This window comes from Eptatretus burgeri, chromosome 12, assembly GCF_056783735.1.
Source record: "Eptatretus burgeri isolate ZD-2024b chromosome 12, Ebu_testis_v1, whole genome shotgun sequence".
Lineage (NCBI taxonomy): Eukaryota > Metazoa > Chordata > Myxini > Myxiniformes > Myxinidae > Eptatretus > Eptatretus burgeri.
In genome coordinates, this window is record NC_140972.1 from 54,469,681 (window position 1) to 54,486,921 (window position 17,241).

The window sequence follows — 17,241 nt, forward strand, 5'->3', positions numbered from 1 at the left end:
TGCTCGATCTCGCGCGGCTTGCAGCCGCTAGTCTGCCGGCCACACCAACCCATTGGGCTGATTGCAGAACTAGTTGGGGTGTCGGAGTCTCGCTCGTTATCAGAAACAACCAGACAGATCGCCCCATCAACTAAGAGTGGTCATACACCACCACCCACAGAATCGTGAAGGAGCTGTCAATCTGTCAATCCTCGTGTCCAGCTCAGGTGAGCTTTCCCATGTTGCCGTTTGCTTGGAGTCCGACCTCCCATCGCTTCGCAAACAGGTTTAATCAAAAGACAGCATGGTATACTCGACACATATTACATGTCTGTCTGTCCGTCTGTCCAAATGTCCACAAACACTTGCAACTTCTCTGAAATTACACACATGATTTCGATGAAACTTGACCACAACCTTCATCACCGTGTATGTACCAATGTTGTTCACAGCATTAAATAAAAATCGGTCCCAAAAAGGGCTTGTACGGGGGGTTGCTCCCCACAATCGGCATTTGTTTTCTTTTCAGAAACGACACACAATTCTGATGAAACTTCATTATAACCATCATCACCCTTGACGTACCAAAGTTTGTTCTCACTATTTTAAAAAAATAATAAGAAGAATCGGGATTTATGGAGGGTTGCCCCCCAAAATATGTATTTGGTTTCTTCTCTGAAACTACATGCACAATTTCGATGAAACTTGACCACAACCTTCATCACCCATGATGTACCAAAGTTTGTTCATGCTGTTTAAAAAAAAATTGGAGTCCAAGGAGGTTTATGGGGGGGGGGGGTGATATTGCCCCCAAAATAGGTATTTGCAATAACATTGGATCATTCGTACATTTTGGCGATTCCATCCCACGTTTACTTCCTTGTCGGTGTCATTATTCTACCAGCTGTGCGCCCAGGGGTATTGCCCCTATTTTTAAAAAAAAATTTCATTCAACGTTGTTCCTCATGAATGGGAACAGGAGCATTGTTAAAGGCCCTGTCACACCTTGACGATTTAGCCAGTTATGCCTGACGTATGCAAAAATTTGTCTAAAACGCTGACACACGTCGAATACGTTATGGGTAAGTTTGTATACGTTAAGAGCACGCTGGCATACGTCGTAGTTTGCTGGCATTTTTTTCGTAGTACGCTGGCATACATCTTCGTACGCCGAGGTGTTAGACAAATTTTCCATGCTTGAAATTTTTCGAGGTATGCCAGCGTATGACTCGCACGTTCCGCATAATGCTGGCCATAAGTTGTAGGCACGTTACGCGATCGTTGACACGTCGACACACGTTACTTGTAAGTTACTCATAAGTCGAAACGCGTCAAGGTAATGGTTAGCGTCAGTGTTCCAGACTCCCTGGTTTTTTGGGGGTTTTTTTTGTTCTTTGGTATGACGGTGATGTTGACACTTCGATTTCTAGTGCGGTTATAATATAGTATAATTAATAGGCTGTCGCTCAACGATTTAAGTCATACATACATTTTGAGACCTTGCCATACGCTGGCTAAAACGTCAAGGTGTGACAGTCCCTTAAGAAATGAGGAAGAGATTGTGAATGGGATGTTCTGTCGGTATTTACTATTAACATTGTTTTTCATGAACGGGAACGTCGTTAAGAATGAGAAGAAAGGGGGAAAGGAGGGGCAGAGAGTTGGGACAAGGAGGTTGAAGTTGGGTTATGCCTATCTATTCATAACATATGCAAAACGGCAGAATGTCTTGAGGCACGGTGATACCTCCTTTTAGCTCGCCTGTTCGAAGAACAGAGATACCCCCGGCGTGAGCGTGAAAATGTTAAAGTTTTTGGTGCAAGTTATTTCCTTTCTAATGTTTTTATCTACCACACTATTTTTTACTCATTACAATATACAAATACATATATTGCTTTAAAATTATTTGGATCAGACCACTGCAATGCTTTATAAAAAAAATATTATTAGACAAGTCTTAAAAACGAAAAAATGTATAAACAGGCGAGCATTGGGTGGCTTTGACACCAACTCTCTGGTTCATATTTCTCTTTATTCATTTGAATTCTTGCTTTTTGTATTCTTTTTGCTCATTTTCCTCTATCTATTTTACCCAATGTCTCTCTTAATCTGTCTTTATGTACCTGTCAAGGGAGAAGTGAATTGTTACAAAAACTTTTTGTTAGGTTCATTTGGCTGCACTTGGATGTGTTTGAGGGGAGAGTCGTAGCAGTTGATTCGCCTGAGGAAACTTTTTTTTCTATTTGTTTCTTCGGGTTCCTTGTGATTATTCCTTTGCAGTATTTGATTACACAGTACAACTTTACCCGATTATGTTCTAAGGTTACAATTACTGCCCCAGGCAGTTCATGTGACATGCAGGTTATTTGTGACATATCCCTGATACAAGTGGAATTCTACACCTACCCGATTCAAGCACATGGACCAAGCTAAATTCTTGAAACATTATTTGTCTCTTGTCTCTCTCCCCTCCCCCCTCCCCACCTTTTAATTTTTATTTGTCCCTCCCCCCCCCCCTTCTCCTTCTATGCAACTATGAAAATGGATTGGCCTGCTTGTGTTGCTATCTCCACCCCATTGGCTCATGATGTAGGGAACTCAGGTTACATTCAGAGATACCACACATGTTTTTCCATTGTCTACTCATGTCCTAATTCATGTAAAAGTATCCATTTACTCGCGAGGTGGGGGGTGGGGGGGGAGAAAGATGGAAGGAGGAGGGGAAGGGGAAGGGGGTGTTCTGGACATGAGTTTCATAGGGGGACTTGAGGGAAGGCTGGGAAGTTTGAAAAAGAAAAGAAAAAAAAAAGCTTTCATTTGTCTAATTCACACATTCTTTGATGCACCTTCCTTGCCTCAACCTCCAGAGTGTTGTTTTGGAGGAGGAGAGTGTGAAGCAATGGAGAAGGTAGCGTGACGGGGATGGGAGGTGAGCCAGCGCGAGGGGAGGGTGCGTCCGGACAACGGGTGTATTAAGGTCGTGGGGGGGGCAAGGGGAGAAAAATATTGGGAGGGGAGGGGAGAGGAGAGAAGAGGGGTGGAGGAAGGAAACGCATTGTGAGGAGAGGAGAGGGAGGGCAAGGTAAGGCAGTGTAATTGGAGTGTCCGTCTGGAGATAACCACAGTCTGGAAATGACCACCATCCATGAACCACTGTCCGGATGCTTGTGGAGATGACCACCGTCTGGATAAGTGCGGTGATGACCACTCTCCGGGCATATCCACCATCCAGATCAGTTCAGAGACACAAACAGGGAGAGCAGAGAGATGTGGGAAGGGAGGAGAGGGTGAAGATTCTGGCAGATGTAACGTCCAGTTTAACGGCACATGCACTGATGAATCGCTCTGCCTGTGAAACACCCGAATGACAGTTTATAGCTGGGTCGAGATTCAAACCCAGGCTACATACAGTCGCTTAGAGCGAGTGTGCGTGCCTCTCGTCTATCCTGCCATTATGTTAACGAAACTTTTTTTTTTGTATTTCTCTTTGCCAGAGAGACGGGTCATATAATGAAAGAATATCGTACAAAGAGAGGAAATTGCACATTTTCAGCGAGCCAGCCATCACACGATACACCGCAGAACAATGTGGGGTCAATGCATGCGAGTGGCCCCTGAAATTGTTCAAGTCTATCGACATACATTATTCAGTGACTGCGAATATTGTACAGCGCTCACCAGGTGGCTTAAGCACCCCAACGAAACGATTGATGAGGAACGGCTCGATTGGCAAGCGATAGCAATCTCCGAACCGTCATATTAAACACACACCTTCACGGAGACGCCAGAAACGTGAAATGTATCCGAATTGGACAAATGAACATTAAAAATATATATTTTTAAAGTAGTTGGAACTGCTACTGTTGTGGGCCGGGGTTCGGCGACGATAAATGACCACCAGGGGGAGCAGTGGAGCTGTCTCCTACAGAACACCCGGAATTTAGGTTGTGACTCCCAGACAACTCCGAAAGGTCACGGGTCACTCAAAGGACCATGGTCGCCAATATTTTGACGGTGTGAGGTAGGGTCCACTTGTCTATTCCAATTTACCTAAGTACTCGCACCATCGAGCTACCGGGGAAACCACACCCTCGGCTGACTCTGTCCGAACCGAGTCTCGTGTACCGACTCGGGTCCGGCGTACCGAGCGGGAGTTACCAGAGCCGCGCCGGTCCCAATGACAACTTACCGGCTCAAACGGCCTCACTAATTCTCAATACGCACCGTGCTGGGTTGATGGGAGAAAGCACAGAAAACGAGCTGGTACATTTAACAGGGGTTTATTACAATAATCGGGAGGGAGACACAGAGCAGAGTTATCCGAATATGCAGGCAATTTACAATGTACAAGGTAAAAGCACTTAACAATTCTACTTATCAGACTGGTGCCACGTGACACACACACACACACACACACACACTGGACCCCGTGCGGTCTTTATTTGGTCCCTCAGCTCAGGAGGGAAAGGCGAGCTGGGTACCAGGGCTTGGCTTAGACCTGGTCGTCAGAGGGAAGGCGCGCTCCGCGATGCGGCACCTGACAAAGTTTGTCGGTCCGATTCCCAGTCGCACGTGAGGGACTCGTGGCTCGTGGTGGGGCTTGGGTGGTGAATCGTCGGGGTCCACAGAACTCGTGACAACGACAACGACCTTCCGTCCACACCACTCCCGTTTTTCCACCAACAACGCCTCAGAGTGTCTAGAACTTTATGGACCTCCCTCAGTGGGGAGGGGCCTTGGTCAGCACACCTCACTGTTCACCTCTAATTGGCCAGGATCCTACAGGCACAGCCTTCCTGGGCAGGGTTTCGGCCATGCCCGGAGAAAGCCGCCCCTCCCTCCACGCGTGTTTGAGGAAGGTGGATGGTGGTGAAGCCCCATTGCGTGTCAAACTTTTGTGGAAGCCGAGGACTGGGACTGCGAGGCCCCCCTCTCGGCAAGTCGGGGGACGAGCAGCCAACGGTGCTGATGGAGTGTGATGGGCAGGTGGTGAGATGTAATAACCTAACTATAAAATAACTCGTAGCGCACACATGAAATTCCCATTAGACAGAAGGAAGGATTCTAACTATAAACACATACTTCTCAAAATAACTAAGCTTAGGGGCTGCTGTCTGTTTGTGTGCAAATGGCTTCCAGATTCGTAACACTACTACGTTCAATTCTGGAGCTTAAATTTTGAAATTCGGCTTGCTTTAAGAGATTCTGGAGTGTATGGTATGTGCGGAAATGAAATATAGCCACGAATGCTGGCGTCTTAGAGTGTTTTATAAGCATTGCAATGTACCGAGTGATTTGTAGCTATGATGAACAGGCATTCGATAATATGAGAGAGGAAAGTGAAAAAAGTTGTGGCCTGTTCCAAGTCGAGTCATTGTTGAGCAGGCCAATGAACATGGCAGCTTCAGAACCCAGCGAGGTAACTTAGGATCCGCCTTAAGACCCCAGAGAGTGAAGTAGCCGAGGATTTGCCTAATGAAGGATGTAATTGAATAAGGCCGTTAATTATCTTCAAAAGGGGTATTTTAATGAACCCAAACATCCAATATTCACTCATGCATTTACTTGGAGTTCCCTGAGTATGCATGCAAAGTTTTTCAGCCTGCTAGGTTTCATAGTTTTGGAGGACACATGCACACACGCACACACGCACACACGCACACACGCACACACGCACACACGCACACACGCACACACGCACACGCGCACACGCGCACACGCGCACACACGCACACGCGCACACACACACATTTGTTATGATACAGTGCCCTCCATAAGTATTGTAACAGTGAAGTCATATTTGTTATTATTGCTATATCTTAAAGAATTTTGGATTTGAGATCAAAATATGAAAATGAAGCAAGAGTACCGGAAGTCGGCTTTTATTTCTTGTTATTTCTATACATATATGTTTTACCATTGTGGAACAAAAGCTCTTTTTAAGTTCAGTCCCGTTATTTTAGGCCAGCATATATATTGGAACAAATGATTGACAGGTGTTTCTTGTTCCACTGATTGTTTACAGATAAGAGCTGTAAATGTGTAGTCTTGGTTTTAGCCTTTGCTTTTGCCTATGGAGTCTGATTTTGGAGTCAGTAGGCATAAACTAACATGAAGACCAGATAACTGCCCATGAAAGAAAAGCAAACAATTTGGAAGCTGAAAGAATAGGGGCAAATACAACAATTTGGATTATCTTGAATATGAAAGAAACCACTTGTATCGGCCAAGAAAAACAACTGCAGTTGACAGAAAAATCATCAGAGCTGTGATGAAAAAAAAATCCATCAAACAACTATCAGTGAGATCATCAACAACCTCCAGAGTACAGCGGTGAAATTATCGCAATCTACCATTCGCAGAAGACTTCGCCAACATAATTAAAAAGGCCATAGCGCAAGATGCACACCACTCAAGAGTACCGAAAATAGAAAGGCCAGATTAGAATTTGCTAAGAAGTACAGAGGTGAGTCAGTAGAATTCTGGAACAAAGTTTTATGGACAGATGAGACCAAGATAATCCGTTACCAAAGTGATGGAAAGACGAAATTGTGGAGAAAGGAAGGAGCTGTCTTTGATCCAAAGCATACCACCTCATCTGTGAAGTACGGTGAAGGTAGTGTCAAGGCTTGGGCTTGCATGGCTGCCTCTGTAACTGGCTCACTCATTTTTATTGATGATGTAATTAATGACAGCAGCAGCAGAAATAATTTGGAAGTGTACGGAAACATTTTATCTGCCTATGTAAAAGAAAATGCCCCCAAACTCATTGGGTGGCACTTCACCATGCAGCAAGACGATGACTCCAAAACACACTGTCAATGCAACTTCACTTCAGGAGCCAACAGCCATCCAGTACAGAGATGGTATCTTCTGAAAAACACCCAAAGAGGGTAGGAAAATTTATTTTTCTGCCTGGCCTAGTTACCCCCTCCAGCACAGTGTACCTGTGAAGTGGTTTCCTTGTTTCAGGACTAGATGAAGGTTTTGCCCAGTTTTTCCTTTTTCTTGTTCTCTGTAGCCCTTCACATTTAGTGGCTCTTAGCCTTGTTTTGGGTGAATTTCAAGAGAGAAAAAGGAGTTCATCATGGGGAAAAAAGTGGAAGGTGTTCGACTGGCCAAGTCAAACTCCTGATTTAAATCCGATGCAGCATGCATTTCACTTGCTGAAGAGGAGACGAAAGTCAGAAACCCCCAAACCAAACTGAAAATGACTCCAGTAAAGGCTCAGCAAAGTATCATATGCCACCAAATACGAACTAAGATACTACTTTAATTTACTTTAAGTTAATCTGTTCCAATACTTGCGCTTACCTAAAATTGGGGGACTGAACATAAAAGTGCTATTGTTCTGCAATGGTAAAACATATATGCATAGAAATACCAAAAAATAAAAGCTGACCACCTGTCCTCTTGCCTCATATTCATCTTTTTATCGCAAATCCAGATTTCTTGAGTATATAGCAACAACAACAAATTTGACTTCACTGTTCTAATACTTATGGTTGGCACTATACTGTATGTACCAGCTCCTCCACAAACCTAAGATCACTGTAACATAAATGTCTCTTGGAAGAGCAATAGATTTCTCTAAACTGTAACATTTAATGTGTTACTTGAATAAATATCGCACTGAGGTTGCAAAACTGATGATCTAAATATCGAAATGTTTTTTTTTTACATCCTTCGGATGTCATCAGGATGTCTTAAAAACATCCTTTATGAACACTTGAACACAGTTACCTTTTATTCTAAGAGCCATTAAAAGTGGTGCGTTTCATCACGTGCTCAGTGAAACCATTTTGCTTGAAACTGATTTGTGGTTGAGGGGAAATATCTCATCCCTCCATTGTGTTCTTAAGAAAGCTTAGCCCATCATGAGATTTGTATGGGGTTTTAGTACTGTCTCTTAATCTTCATAAAGCCTCCCTGAGAGGATATTGGGATGGTGGGGGGGGGGGGCTCTTGTACTGTTACGAATCTGGCAGCCATGAGCACACAACATTCAGGTCCTTGTCGAACAGTTATATCGGTAAGTGTGTGTTTATAGTTAGGGCCCCCTAGCTGTGTCTAACGGGAATTACATGTGTGCGCTGCGGAGTTTCATTGACAACAAACCTCCTTCACGTCGCTTCACACACCGACGCCATTGCCCACGTGCATTCGGCCACGTACGTGGGCAGAGATTTCCATCTCCTCAGACCGGGACTCCGCCCGGGAAGGCAGGGGTGTGCCCCTTGTCCAATCATGCCACAGAAGGTGACTTTCCCATGATACGCTGGCCAATGAGGGTTGAGAAGGCCACAGAGAGTGACTTTCCCACGACACCCCATCCAATGAGGGTGGCGATCGCCTCAGGTGGCGATTCTCTCACCCCGGAGGAAAAAGGAATATAAAGGAACGCCAGGCTGAGAGGTCGTGGTCATCATCGTGGTCGTCTTGTGGGTCATGGGTCTTTGTGTTGGCTGGTTCGTCTGGTCCTGGATCATCGTCGCCTCTGGTCTTCTCCTCGGTCTTGGGTGATTGGTGTGTGGCTGGTTGGAGAGTGTGGTACCTGGTGCTTGGAGCGGCATCGTGTTGAGGGTTCGAGTTCCGCCGAGCCGGATCGTCGAAGACCACACGAGGTGGACAGGTCCAAGCACAGGCTCTGGTCTCCAGCTCACCTCTCCTCAAGCTGAAAGGCCGAAATAAAGGCCCGACTTCCATTTTCTGGGTATTTCTGTGTGCGTGTCTGTGTGCGGGCCTGTCTTGCCTAAGTAGAAATGTTAAGTGCTTTTGCTTTTACATTTGATACATTTCTTATTTGTGATAGCTCTGCTCTTTGTGTGTTCCCTTCCCCCTATTGTAAATAAATACCCTTATTGTTGAATGTACCAGCTAGTTTCTGTGCTCTTTTCATTGGCTTAGCACGGTGCGTGTTGGGAAACTGGGAAACTGTAAATTGTGCATTTGGACCGACAGGTCTTGGTAACCATCCGCTCGGGTTACGCTTCGGTTCAAGCACGATAACGGCTCGTTCCGCTCGAGGCCTGCCAGGGGTGTGGTTCCCCGGTAGCTTTGCCACGTGGATACTTAGGTATATTGAAGTTGGCAATTAACCCTATTCCACGTGGCCGAATTATTGGCGATGCACGGTCCTGAAAGGGACCCGTGCCTTTCGGATTTCTCCGAGGAGCACAATCTAAATTCCGGGTGGTCGGTGGAACCGACTCTACTGCTCCACCTACCGGTCGTGCTTGCCACCGACACCCGGCCCCACAACAATACTTGTTGGAGGATTTGTTTCTACAAATGGTGCCCCCAGTTTTTTTTTATGGCACCCAGTTGCCACTAAAGGAGCCACTACAGAGTTTCTGTGACTCCTAGGAGTGCTGAACCAACGTTTAGGTTTGTTTTTTTTCCTTCTTTTTATCGGCCAATGTCCGCAGCTTGCTGGGATTTTCAGTATTAAATTTTGCATCAACAAGAGCGAGACTTGCTTTGCAATACAGCACCTGCCCTGTCCCAGTCCCATTTATTTTCACGGTGTACTGCATAATTACTTATTCAGTGCCGAAAATAATAAAAACTAGAACTGCCACTTTATAACTGCTGGCAGTGATGACCGGGTACCCAGACGTCCGCCTTTGATGCAACGTGAGACTGAAATGATAGTCGCAAAATTTCGCATCGATAGGATAAGTGGTTCCAGAGAAAACATTATTTCATCGTGATACAAATACAGCCCTGCTTCGGGACAGCGTGGGACAGATGAGTTACGAACTGGATAGCACAACGTGTTCAATCTCGTTCTTACGTATGCTGTTAGCCCTTTTTTTCTGGGGACATTGTCGGTATCAATTGAATTGCTATTCCTGTACCCTCAAGCGCATTCATGCGCAGCCAAGTGAGCCTTGTGGCTGATCGGGTTGAAATTTTAAACCCACGTTTCACATGTTGGCTAAATTATAATTGTGAAGTTTCGCATATATAAAAGCAGCAGTTCCAGAGGGATGACAGCTGATCAGAGGGATGACAGATGGTACAGCAAAGGGTGAAGTCATCAGCATAGCGATAGAGGATTTTCCAAAGAGTCTGAGAGAGAGTCATTGATGAAAACCAGAAAAAGCACAGAGCCAAGAACACTGCCTTGAGGAACTCCAGCTTTGACAGGAAGAAGAAATGAGCGAGTTTGATTAAGAACCAAGCTATAATATAATAAGAACCAATTGTATTGTGACAGGAGAGGAAGTCTGTGAGCCATGAGTGGAGATTGCCTTGGATACCATAAGGAGAAAGAGAATGGTGAGCAGTGAAGGGTGCCAGACCATATCGAAAGCTCACGATGTGTCTCGGGAGATGCCTATGATCTCAGTTTTGCATTTGGGACCTCCACACATTGTTGGGAAAGCAGAGAAAGCATGGCCAAGGTAGAGTGATCTGGTGTAAATCCAAATTGATGGTCGGAAATCAAGCCGTTTGAAAAGAGGAAGCGATGACGGATCCCATGACGTTGCTGATGATTGGGATAAGGCTGATTGGTCTTTAGTTGCAGGGATCAGTTTTTGCACCTTTTTATGCAGGATGGTAATGTTTACTGATTTCCCAAGCAGATGGCAGATGGCATTGAGCAAATGGGAGGGTGAATAGAACACAGAGAGGGTGAGCAAGAGCAGAGGAGCAAGTTTTTAGGACACGTGGGCTGATGCCGTCTGGACCGGTTGCAGAATCTGAGTCGAGGTTTGACAGCAAGCTCTCCACTTCGTCAGGAGAAATGGACACAGAGTCCAGAAACAGTTGGGTGCGACTGGGTAAGGTGGCTACAGCAAACGATGGGTTTGGGACATAAGATTTAGATGCAAACACAGAGTTTAGGCATTCAACCTTTTCACATGCAGTGTCAGCTGTGCAGCCATTTGGGGAAAGGGAGGTGATGGAGGGGGAACATACACCACAAACAGACTTAATTAGATGCCAGCAGGATTTGGAGGAGGGAGACAGGTTTGACAGTTCAGACTTGAGATTAGAAGGATGTTGTTTCCTGGCTCTCCTGAGGGTAGACCACACACTTGTTCCGAGTTTTATAGATGGAACTGAGATTGCCTTCATTCGGATTTGCCGTTCATGAGGCTAAGGCAAGTTGTTTCAGGACAATAACCTCGCCACAAGCTTCAGTGTACCATAGGCGGGAGGAAGGGTAGGACAACTGAAGACGAGAGGGGATAAATCTGTGCATGAGAGGGGGGAAGTTTCTTTGAAAAAATGTCCAGGTTGAGTTGATGTTAGAGAAAGTAGTGATGAGAGACCAGTCTAGAAGTTTGCTGGCTGCTTGAAGTCCCTGCTAGTCAACTTGAGTGAAATGCCAGACTCAATGGCACTGAGGTGGTTCTCTAATAACAGTGAGAGCGATGTCTACTTTGGCAAGCATGTGGTCAGAAGAACCAATTGGTGTGGAAGAAGAACAATAGACATTTTCTGGGAAATTGTTCAAAATAAAATCAGGTGGAGCTGGAGTACTGTTGCACTTAAAATATTTGCAAGATTTCAATGTTTTCAAATGCACAATGTGCCGGAACCAAGAACACCTCTAGTTTTTTTTCCCCCGGTGTAGCGCTGGGTACCCCAATCAAGATGGGTCATCTGATAAAGATTGGGTTATTTAGACTTGAGTAAACCATCAAGAAGATTGATGTTTTAAGCTGGAGCAAAAATTAAACAGAGTGCACCACAGCGATGATGGTCCAAATGGCCTCATTTCCTTGTTTGAGGTCAGTTTGTTGATCACTGTCACTGACATAGCGTAGACCTGGTCATGCAAGCAGATTACCCCCCATCCTTGAAGGCAATTAATGTGCCAGCTGGGCTTTTTCCATGTCACAACGTTCTTGTGACGCATCAAAATGTCACCTGACAATCTTATTGTGACATGACATGGTAAAAATGTCACCTGATCATGTAGTTGTGACAGGAACTGGTAATCTCAGTTCGAAGACTTTTCAAGTCCACGTCCTTTTGAACGCACCATCTCCTGGGATTCCAGTGCAGTCTTTTCAGCACATTATTATTGTGAGCCCCGCTGCCTTCTCACTTGTAAAATCAAAGATTTCCCAAGGACAGCACATTGGTTAGTCCATTTTGTTATTCCGCCTCTCTCGCCTCCAGGTCACAATTTCAAAACTATCTTCACGAAACTTCACCACATGGTAGAGTAGGTCATTAGGAAGAAGCCTACTGTTTTTTGAGGTCAAAAGGTCAACAAAGGCCAAAGATCAATAACTTCGGTTTTAGTTCTAAAATTCTCAATTTTCATCCGATTGACTTGAAATTTGAAGAGGATTTATATTGCAGGTCAATTAATTAAAGGAGCCAATTATTTTGGAGGTTCACATCGACCAAAAGGTTAACTTAGGCCCAAGGTCAACAACTGAGGTGGTATTTCTAAAATTCTCAATTTTCATCCGATTGACTTGAAATTTGAAGAGGATTTATATTTCAGGTCAAATAATTAAAGGAGCCAATTATTTTGGAAGTCCACATCAGCGAAAAGGTCAACATAGGCCGAATTTCTAAAATTCTCAATTTTCTTCCGATTGACTTGAAATTTGAAGAGGTTTATATTGCAGGACAGTGAAATCAACCAGCTAATTATTTTTGAGGTCAACATCGACCAAAAGGTTAACATAGGCCCAAGGTCAACAACTGAGGTGGTATTTCTAAAATTCTCAATTTTCATCCGATTGACTTGAAATTTGAAGAGGATTTATGTTGCAGGTCAATTAATTAAAGGAGCCAATTATTTTGGAAGTCCACATCAGCGAAAAGGTCAACATAGGCCGAATTTCTAAAATTCTCAATTTTCATCCGATTGACTTGAAATTTGAAGAGGATTTATATTGCAGGACAGTGAAATTAACCAGCCAATTATTTTTGAGGTCAACATAGACCAAAAGGTCAACATCGGCCTAAGGTCAACAACTAAGGTGGTATTTCTAAAATTCTCAATTTTCATCCGATTGACTTGAAATTTGAAGGTGATTTATATTTCAGGTCAATTAATTAAAGGAGCCGATTATTTTGGAGGTCCACATCAGCGAAAAGGTCAACATAGGCCGAATTTCTGAAATTCTCAATTTTCAACTGATTGACTTGAAATTTGAAGACGAGTTGCATATTTGGTCATTGAATTCAACCACCAATTATTTTTGAGGTGGAATTTGTTTTATGGACTTTGCAAGTATCGTGCTCTGCACAGCGTCTTCATCTTGTTATTTTATTTATCGGTTAGCATCCAGACAAACAAGTGATGTCACGTGTGTGAGCATCGTCTCACACTTATGTAATTGTATACCGTTCCCTCATTGGTGCTTTGCACGACGCGGTAGTTCCAAACGTGGCCCACAGGGGTCTTCGTGCTGACTTTCCAAAGAGGAAGAGTTTTCGAGGGGAAGTGCAGGGCTCGCTGCTGGCTTTCAGTGTGCAAGGTAGTCTCGTGTCGTGCGCTGCTCATGCTACCAACGGAGCGAACTTGACTATTGAACTAGTTTAACTAGCGAGCCATCGGAGCGGTCGGCTTACGGTTCGAATCCGTACCAGCGGAGCGAGCTCTCCATTCATACGTGCGGAGTTGGACTTTGTCTCGCTGGTCTTCTTGTATCTTCTGTTTCATTGCAGACGATTTCTAAAACCTGGGAGTGCTTTCCACCTGCTTTCGACCTGCCCTGCGTGGTGTCACCTTCATTAGTGTTCCTATATGTAGGTAAGCGTGTGTGTGCGTGTGCGTGTGTGCGTGCGTGTGCGCGTGCGTGTGCATGTGCGTGTGTGCGCGTGCGTGCGCGTGTGCGTGCGTGCGTGCGTGCGCGTGTGCGTGTGTGCGTGTGTGCGTGTGTGCGTGTGCGCGTGTGCACGTGTGCGCGTGTGCGCGTGTGCGTGTGTGCGTGTGTGCGTGTATGTGTGTGTGTGTACGTGTGCGTTAATGCGGTGATGTTATTGCTTATTCACGAACATTCATATAATAAACAGTTTACCCTTGCACTTTTGCATATACGTAAACACCAGTACGTTTACACTAGTATAACTAGTTTGTTTAGTTTTTTTTTTTTGTAAACTCTGGTATAACGTGTGTGTGTGTGTGTGTGTGTGTGTGTGTGTGTGTGTGTGTGTGTGTGTGTGTGTGTGTGTGTGTGTGTGTGTGTGTGTGTGTGTGTGTGTGTGTGTGTGTGTGTGTGTGTGTGTGTGTGTGTGTGATGTAAACGTTTTCAGAGTAATGTCGGATTTGCTATCTTCGTTGGAAACCTTTGTTTGTGTAAGCTGCTAATATAATGTCTTTGTGCACAGCCGTGCACACTGTCCCCAGTGCGACTACACTGCTCAAACATTTTGTGACGTCACAAACGCTGACCCACAGTAGACAGTGTGAATGACCTTTACCACCTGTCGTTTGGACAAGCGAGTTCGTATTCTGTGTCGTTAATCAGTACGGTGTGCTCGTGTCGGAGCTTTCCCAAAAGGAATGAGATTTGACTAAAATGTCAGGCTGCGTGTTGTTGCGCTGCTTTCGGAACGACTTCATCGTTTGAATGAATCGAGCTTATTAAAAAGCAGAGAAAACGTGACCCCCCCCCACCCCCCTCATGGTATAATTTACAAGAAGAAATCCTCGTAAACATTACACGCTTTGCGTATCTGTCTTGTCTCGGCTTGATCACTTCGCCATATTTAGTGATTGTTTTTTCTCACACTCTTAATTGCTATTTGGTAATTCGGAGTACAGTTGGTTTTGAAACTTTGACCTTATTAAATAATTGACGTGTTCTATCTCCAGTGGACTGCCTCACACTGCACAGATTTGGCAAAAACCAAAAATCGATGCAAAAAAACAAACAACAAACATCCCCCTCCCCCTCCTCATTTTTCTATTATCTTGGTTTTTTGCTTTGTTTTGTCTTCTTAACAAACATTTCTCCCATTTGACAAACTTGGATCCATTTACAATGACGTGCAAGTCCTGATATTCAAGATTTTCAATGCACGTTCCTCTATCACATCAATAACACCAGGCTCATGGAGTCATGGTATTGATAATGAGATCTCACAGTTTGTAAAACGACTTCCTCAATGGTTCCATATTCTTGTTACCCTGCCCGTGCGAAGCGAAAAACTGGTTCATGTCCATCTGCAGCGCTGGATTTCTGGTGGTGGAGGGACCGGGGTACACATTGGTGCTGGTGGCCCTTTCTGCCACCAACGATGAAGTAAATCGGTGCTTTTCAACTCTTTTCACTGATGGCACCCCCTGTTCGATTTCCTCTTTGTGTCGTTTCCTGAAGAACATTGCAGCCTCTACGAGTTTTTCTTTTTCTTTTGTGCACTTTGTCGAGGCTCATATAAGAACTAACACTAAGAACATATGACAAAGGGAGAAGGAGACGAGGGGTTGGGAGAGGGAAGCACAAAACAGTGGGGGAACAGAGACATTAGGAAATCTGTGGAAGGGAGATGGATGGGACGGGGAACACGGGGTATACAAGATGGACACCACAGGGACTTTCAGGAAGGCATGCAGGGAATTTGAAGGTGTTTGGTTTGGTGTGGATTAACAGGGGTAGAAAAGATCGTGGTTTTGGATGGGGGAGGGGGCGGGGTCAGACAAAAGATGGTGGTGAACAGCTGTTTTGAAGACCAGGAAGAAAGAGTGGGATTGAAGAGAGTGTGTGAGTTTGTTCCAGAGGTGGGAAAGAAGAGGAATGAAAGAGTGAAGGTGAGCAGTGATTCTTGATTTTGGTGGTTTTACCAGAAGGGGGTTGCTGGCGGACCTTGAGTGTCCTGCGGAAATATGGGGGGGGGGCGAGGCTGGAGATGATACAGTCGAAGACAGAAAGACCACCGACCTTCCTGCCATGAGAGAGCGAGAGATCCAAAGACGCAGCATCATCATGAGAGATACAAATGATCTTAAATACCTTGGTTTCCATAGTGCAGAGCCGAGTAAGGTGTGAGACAGGAGTACCACTCGAGGGGAGAGAGTAGTACTCCATCAGGCTGTGGATGAAAGAGTTAATCGTTGGATAAAATGCATAATTTCAGGAGTGGAATCAAATGGTGGTAATAAAAGCCTCCAGAAAACAGACACAACTGAAGAGTGGCGAAGTGTGCAATTAGCCTGTCAAAGAGATGTTATTACCTCTACCACCAAAGGTGAAGGAGGTTACATTTTCACCCCTCTGTCTGTTTGTCTGTTTGTCTGTTTGTGTACAGGATATCTCAAAACGTTGTGAACGGATCTGGATGAATTTTTGTGGACAGCTTGGATGTCTGACAAGAATGAACTGATTCGATTTTGGTGAAGATCCGAATCTGGATCTGACTACAAGAACTTTTTAATATGATTCTTCAACATTGAGAGATCGGGTCAAAAACAATATATAGCACGATATCTCAAAAAGTTATGATGGATTTGGATGAAACTTGGTGGACAGATTTGGTGTGTGACTACCACAAATTTATCTGATTTTGGTGAAGATTCGAATCCGGATCTGGATACGAGAATTTTTTAATTTTTAAAGTGATTGTTCACCATTGAGAGATAGGGCCAAAAACAATATAGTACTGCACAGCATGATATTTCAAAATTGTATTGTGTCCGATATGTTCTCGTGGATCAGGTATTACGGGGTGGAGGTATGTGCTCTACCGAATGCTCTTCTAGTTGTTTCCTGTTACAACTTCCAAACTGCATTTTATTTAATTTGAGTAATGGAACTATAAGTAACGGAACGAGAGGCATTGCTTTATGTGCTCCTGGTATCAGATTCCTCCAACATAGAAAGTAAAAATACTGCAGACACGTGAATGCGGACTATATTAGCAAAACAATTTCCACCTAGACTTGTCAAATACCCATTGAATGCCAAATATTTTGTAGCAGATTTGCTACACTGGATCATATAAGGTTATTGTATACCTAAAAAAGACAAAAATCTTTCTGTCTGTCTCTGTCTCTTTGTTTGTATATGTTCTATACATGGCCACATCTTTTAAGTTCTAAACTCGGGTTACAATTACAACTTCTGTGTGGGGGGTAACATCAGCTATGTTTCCACAGCCTCACATGGGTGCTTTTGGGGGTGGTGAGGGGCATGTAAATTATCTGTAAATGTGAACCGTGTAGTGAGTGGTACCTGGTGGTTGTGGCTCAGGGTAATACAATTTCTTTTTTATTTGGACAACGCTGAAGTTGAAGCACTCTTCGTATGGGTAAATTTGTCTTCCTTCCTCCCCCCTCCA

The 17,241-nt window shown here is 44.4% G+C and overlaps 1 protein-coding gene across 5 annotated transcripts in view; it reads left to right on the forward strand.

Annotated features, from left to right (window-relative positions):
* The first annotated feature begins 13,360 nt into the window (after window positions 1–13,360).
* Window positions 13,361–17,241, forward strand: part of ADISSP (adipose secreted signaling protein) — a 63,907-nt gene continuing 60,026 nt past the window's right edge. For 2 of the 5 annotated variants that reach the window (XM_085848029.1, XM_085848033.1), the window contains exon 1: window positions 13,372–13,714. The gene's annotated coding sequence lies outside the window, so the exon portion shown is untranslated. Of the gene's footprint in view, window positions 13,715–17,241 lie in introns of all 5 variants that reach the window. The other 3 variants (XM_085848030.1, XM_085848034.1, XM_085848031.1) reach the window with 2 other exon arrangements.